The sequence below is a fragment of the Pseudonaja textilis genome, chromosome 3, assembly GCF_049901715.1.
Source record: "Pseudonaja textilis isolate UNSWEBS1 chromosome 3, rPseTex1.2, whole genome shotgun sequence".
Lineage (NCBI taxonomy): Eukaryota > Metazoa > Chordata > Lepidosauria > Squamata > Elapidae > Pseudonaja > Pseudonaja textilis.
Window position 1 is genome coordinate 146,078,780 of NC_141992.1, and position 7,194 is coordinate 146,085,973.

Genomic DNA, 7,194 nt, shown 5'->3' on the forward strand with positions numbered 1-7,194 from the left:
TTGTGGAAAGAAGTGTGGTTTCTTTAGGGCAGGGGTCTGCAACCTTAAACACTCAGAGCCATTTGGACCCATTTCCCACAGAAAACAAAACACTGGATTGGATTGTTATAACAATTAGATATATTATGTATATTAGTAATAAGCTAAAAGTAGAGAATTAATACTAATGTAAATGATTATGGTTAGAAATTTTAATTACTGCACAAGTTATTTGTACCCAGACGACATACTGTTTAATGGATGATGGATTGTTTGTATTAAAAATAAAAATTTAAATAATAAAAGAAAACAAAACAAAACACCAGGAACCACAAAATCTGTGTGGGCATGGCCAACTTGATGTCACTCACTCCCACCCAGTCACATGACACTCCACCAGCCACGCCTACCCAGTTTTGTGGCTCCTGGTATTTTCTATGGGAAGCATCTCCCATCTATCTCTTTCTTTCTCTCATCTTTCCATCTCCCTCTCATCTCTCTATGTCTGTGTTTTTCTCTCTCTTTTTCTTTCTGGAAATTTGGCCACGAAAGATACAAAAATAAACCTTGCATTGTAAAAGGAGTGACTGTCAGGCTGTTACATCATAGTTCCATGAGGTTGCCACCTTAGACCTCCGCACACACTTCAGACAAGCATCATCCCAAGCAGCAGCACACTCACGCAGGCACTCATCCTGCAACTCGGTCCAAAATGGCCAGAAAATGTAGTCCCGAGGTGCCCCCGAAGACGCTTGTCAAGCAAGGTATGGGACAACCCCCCTATCACCAAGGCAGCGTCCACTGAATCCTTGCAAAACTGGGCAAAGGTGGAGAGAGGGGAGCAGTCGAAGCCAAACGGAGCCAAATCTGTCTCTCACTGCCTCTCATTGCTGCAGCAGGAAAAGGATGGCTAATTCTGGCCTTGGTGCTGGATGCGCGACCTGCTGTCCACCCCAAGATAGTTGCCAGGGGTGAGTGGGGCAAGGTCACATTGTGGCTGTACCTCATAATGGGCTCCAGGAGGAGGTGACCTAGTCTCCCCCATTGTGAAATGCACTTTCACTGTGCTGCACAAGGCACAGTGAGAGCAGTGGGCAGGCCATGGATGGGGTATTGGGTATTGGGCCTTTCCCCTGCCTCACACCAAAAGCCATCCGGGCCTGCTTCCTTCTGCCTTCCACTCAATTCCACTTCGGGACAGAGGAGCACACACTGGAAATGCACATTGGGGCACCAGAGTGTGCCTTCTGACCCTCCAGCCCCATCACTGCCCGCCTTCATCAAAGGCATGGCACATTTCAAAGGCAGCAGCTCGTGTTGAAGGTGTCGAACAGCGGGGCAGCTGCGTGAGCCGGACGAGGCTTCTCCACCATCTGACTCATCAATGGGGGTGCTTCTGCTGGGCCAGCCACCCACACCATCCTCGCTGGGATGTTGTGCTTGATGCTGGGCCAGGGGAGAGGAGTGCTTCCCCACACCACTCCCTTCTTTTTCTTGGCTCCGCCGATGAGGGAGGAGGAAGGCCAAGCTTGGGGGAGGCCCCCACCCAGCAAGATCTGCCCCGTCCTGTCCCAGCCCTCTTTGCTAGTGGCAACAGCAAATATACCACAACAAAGGATGAATCCTATTGTTGCACAAAGGCAAGTACAGGGGCGCTTCACTCCTGCACTAAGGCTCCACCCATTGCCACTGCCATGGCGACAGGGTGACAGCTATTTCATCCCTCTGCTGCGACAGGGCCACAGGGAGCTGCAGCAGAGAAATGAAAGAGCCGCATCAGGTTGCCAACACCCACTTTAGGGCAATGACCCAATCTTGAGATAAAAGAATGGGTGCTGCACTCCAGCCAGCTTCTCAAGTGCTGGAGATCCATGGAGACATCAGCAATAGTCAAATGTTTCTAGAGAAATTTGAGAATGAACAAATTGTGGCAGGAAAAAAAGTCTGAGATGTTTAGCCTGTTACATAGTTCTTAAAAAAAACCCAGTAGGATTGTTTGACTATGCTTAAGATTTCAAGTCAAGTAATCCTATCCTTCATTTTTTATTGATTCCTTCTCTTGAAAGATAAGAGATTAAAGAAATGTCTCTTCATCCAATCACATTCTGTCTTTCAAGGTTACATTGTTGAATGCCTTGCTTTACATAAATAATATTTTAAAATTATTACTTTGAACCTTATTTCTTAGCACAATAAACATCGTTTCCAGCATTTGTATGTTTTTTTAACTTCTCTAATGTAGAATTAAGGTCATGTTCAAAGACTTCCGTTTGGTTTACCATTTTTTTCAAAGAAGGAAAAAAGGTGTTTCACTGAAAAGAGACTAAATGGAAGACCATTTCCTATGCTTAATTTCTTGCTTGCTTCCTTGATTGATTGATAGTGATTTGACTGCTACATCTAATAATTTCTACTTGATCATATTCCCGCAATCAAACATTGAAGTGAAAGTTTAAAATAAGGTATAGCTGTTTTTTAAAAAACAGTTTTATAAGAAAATATATCAGCATCATATGCAAGACCATAAATATTGGTAGTGTTTAGTTGGTACTGTATAGAAATTAATGCCTGAGATCTAAATTTCACTACAATAGAGCACCAGAAAATTTATCTCAAACTATCTTTTAACATGAATTTGTTCTCTTTATTTCTTAATACAATCAAACCATTTTACAGGAAGCTTAGAACATGTTTAGTATCTCTTAATAATTCACCAATTAATGTTAATCAATCCCAGTGGATTATGTGAATGGATTCTTTTGGAAGGTAATATGCCCTGGATAACGGTTGTACATGTAGAATGAACCATCTTCTAAATTTCAGGTTACTCTAGTTGGATATTTTAATGGAATGAAAATCATTTCAAAAATATAAACGAGAGAAAAAGATCTAACAGCAACATGGCATTTTCTATAATAATTGCTGTTGAAAAAAATAAAGGCAAGCATTGTGGCCGCTGTGTTTGAGAGATCTGTAACCCTGTGGGTTGTGGAAGAAATTTTTTGCATGATGGAAATAGTAACATCTGCGGGTTATGTGCTGAAAACCATAGATTTAAAGATAATTTGTCATTTGTAACTGCAACAAAGCAAAGGGCAATGTATCAGCTGCAAAACATAACCCAGAGGCATCAAGATAGCATGTCATACTTCAACCAAATTACTATATTTTTCCCATACAGGAATTAAACATATATACCAACATTTAGGTCAGAAATGAATTGATGGCAGAGGAGTGGCCTCCTGAGGGAGGTGGAGTCAAAAAAAAAAGCATGCATCACATGGATGTAAAAGGCTCAGGTTTGGGCATGCTTCACTCTCTAATAGTCCTCGACTTACGACCACAATTGAGCCCAAAATATCTGTTGTTAAATGAGACATTTGTTAAATGAGTTTTGCCCCATTTTACATCCTTTCTTGCCACAGTTATTAAATGAATCACTGCGGTTGATAAATTAGTTTCCCAACAGTTAAATGAACGTGTCTTCCACATTGACTTTGCTTGTGTGAAGGTGATCAAAAGACCCTGGAACACAGCAATGGACATAAATGTGAACCAGTGGCCAAACATCTGAATTTTGATCTCATGATCATGGGGATGCTGCATAGATTTTAACTGAAGAATGGACATAAGTCACTTTTTTCAGAACTGTTGTAATCTTGGAGGGTCACTAAAAGAATTGTTGTAAATCAAGGACTACCTGTATAGAATACTGTGGTGAATCATCTTGGATTCACCTGTTTGATGAAGGGCTAGGTACTCAAATTTAAAATAAACTTTTCAGATCAACTTAATTAATTTAATTTAGATTAGTAAAATTTTAATTTTAATTTAGTAAAATTCCAGAACCCCTTTGTTAATGTACAAATTAGAACCTTGGCTCTGTCTTTCCTTTTGAAATTCCATTTTGATACATAACTATTTGGATGATGTTAACAGAGATTAACTGAAGTCTGACTCATATAATAATGTGACTACTAGATGAACTCAACAGCAGTATCTGCAATTTCTGCATTTCTCTTTCAATATTCAATAATTAAATATGGATTTTATCAGAAACTTTTTCCAGCAATGCTATGGGCAGATCTTATCATGTCACTTAACGATCAAGATATCATCTTTTTTGTTTTGTTTTACTTTCAATTTTTGTTCTAATTCTCAAACATAGGTAGTAAATCTAGCTTTTGTTCATCAATGGTGTATCTAGCATATTTGACATGTGGTTGCCTCTACTTCCTGCATTGCACAAAAGACCCAGAAATATCCATCACCAAACAACTGATTGCTGGTAGCAATGACACAAACCAGAGCTATTACTCTGTCCTGGTGGTCTTTGGCAGCACCCCTTTTTGCCTACATCTAGGGCAATCTGATCCCACCTCCTCTCCCTTGGTACATTGCCATTGTTCAGTTATCTATCACTAAGCTCATCAAAATCTTTCTTCTCCAAATCTGAAACTGTTATATCACATTGCCACCAAATGTGATTGAATGTTCTCTTCAGTTTCAACCTTGTCAACAGTTCAAGGAATGTTTACAAATCATAATTAAAAACAAAAACCGAAACTCAAGATGGTTGTGGCAATGTGATCAAAACCCTACTTTCTCCCTACAGACAGAGCCTCAAACACATTGCTGCAACTGCCATTTCAATTTCTTTTCCTGTTACAGATACCACCAAGACCTGAGGTGGTATTCAGCAGGTTCTGACCAGTTCTGGAGAACTGGTAGTGGAAATTTTGAGTAGTTCCGAGAACCGGCAAATACCACCTCTGACTGGAGATTTTACAGTATCCTTCCCCTGCCACACCCACCAAGTTATGCCCACAGAACCGGTAGTAAAAAAATGTGAATCCCACCACTGACCAAGACCATTTTTACTATCATTTTTATTAATTCTTGTTTTTTGGAACTTTTGGTTTAACTACAAAGATGTTTTCAAAAATCTCTTTAGCGAAATCACCACAATGGTGCAATCAAGCAAGGCAGAACTTTGATTACAATGTCATCATCACCATTTTCATTTTTTTTCCAACCATACACTGCTAACACCTCCATATATTTTTTTCAATATTGTCAAGATTATATTGCTTTCATTACTCTTGTTTGTATGATAATTGCTGCTTTTGCATATTCTGGAAAAGATAATTCCTGAATTGAAGTATCTTTCACTCTGTGAAGAGTCAAGCTCATTTAGGTCTTGAAAATAAAGCTTCCCTTGATGCTACCTGGTAAATACGGATAATCATGAAGCTCCCCTCATCCTTTGATGCCAAATTTAACAAAAAGGTCATTGGGATGGAAAAACACTACACCAAAAAGGATGAGGCAGTTATTATAAAGACTGTTTGACAAAGCAAGCTAAATTAATGTTCTCAGAAAAAAAATTGCAGCAAAACTTATGTATTGAGCTGTGTATCTTGTAGGAACAGGCTGAATATTCTTCACTTAAGACAAAGCTGTGGTTTTCATCAAAGAGCAATTTTATTGCCTGCTGTCCTGAAAATCTGTAAAATATGAGGTCAATCCCATAGTCCTTCCTCCTCCTCAGAATTTCTGCAGCTTCCAGTCAGGGCTCTTTGCCAGTTTCAGTCAAGACTTTGCAGAGAGAAATTAAAATCCAGAACAGCTATTTGATTAAGAAGGATAAAATATCAATTATAAGGTTAATCGGATGAAACATGCAGTTCCAAATGCTGAAATGTTACCATCATATCCTTGTGCTGTTGCCACCTCTGGCTCATCCTGTCCTAAGTTTAAATCAAAACAGCTATCTACCTCTGATGGCAGAATAGTGCAAGGTGTAATTTATCTTGGCACACTGCTTTGCAGTCCTTAGATAATACATCTGATATCAGAAAATGCATTGTGCTGCTCTCCCGAGTGGAGCCTTTCATGTGGCATTTTACTGAGTAACTTTAAATTAAATATGATGGAATTTCTGTTCTGTATATCATCCTAGGAACTTTGCAATGGGAACAATGAAATGCTTATCTTGTTTCCCAGTATCTCCATTTCACAGCTAGGTGATACAGCCTAAGAAATTATGTTTCAACCAATGTTGTTTCTTATAATACTGTTAAGATTGTCATCTGACTTGATTGGCTATACTTGTGTGATATACAGCTTTAGTCTATTGGATTAAAATGGAAGAACTTGTTTATGTGATTGATACAGCCACCTATCACACAAGCGACGGAGCAGCTTACCAGGATTAAAAACACAGAGGAAAAACAAACAATGTATAACCCCAGTGTACAGGGATAAAGAATAACCCTACTCATTTGACAGTCTTGTATGAATCAAGAAAGCTCATGTTGACAACAGGAGAGCTCATCTAGCCACTTGGCCCAATGAAAGACTACGAAGGTCAGGATCCTGTAGATTTCCAGGGAAATGTTGTTTCAAATGGAGCTGCTGTTGTTAAAAAGGCATGAGTCTGGGGTCCAACAAGATGACATTTTTTAATAGGGGAAACCTGGTGAATTAGATCTGCTAGCTTTGGTTGCCTGAGCAAAAACAATCGGGAAACGCTAACAGATTTTCATCTATTGCAGTAACTATGAACTTTCCTATGTTGGAGATTGGGAATGTACTAGTAATTCTAAAACAATGGAATGGGAGACATAAAGCACCATCCATAAGCTGTGGTGGCACAGTGGTTAGAAAGCAGAATATCAGGCTAATTCTCCTGACTCTCAGATTTTGATTCCCACCGGCTCAAGGTTGACTCAGACTTCCATCCTTCCAAGATCAGTAAAATGAGGACCCAGATTGTTGGGGCAAGATGCTGACTCTGTAAACCACTTAGAGAGGGCTGTAAAGCACTGTGAACTAGTATATAAGTCCAAGTGCTATTGCTGTAACTCTAGGGGCTCACCTATCCAGCTTTGTCTCCAGCCATTCACAGTGAGTTGTCCCCGCAGTGATATTTCTGTGTGGAAATATCCTGTGGTGACTTTGTAGTGAGTTGGCAGAGACACCTTGGAGGTGGCAAGGTGGCCATCGTGAGCTGGTTGCTCCGAGTTGTCCTAGACTCACCCACACAACAGTCAATATTCTAACAATGTAATGTTCATCTAACTGCAATTCTAGGTAGCCTAAATCTAGCCAAAAAGAGCAAACAGACATTTCATTTAAATAGAAGTTATGATTAAAGACAGGTGTTGATTAAGATAATCATAATTGTCAGGGAACTAGCAATCGTGGGTTACA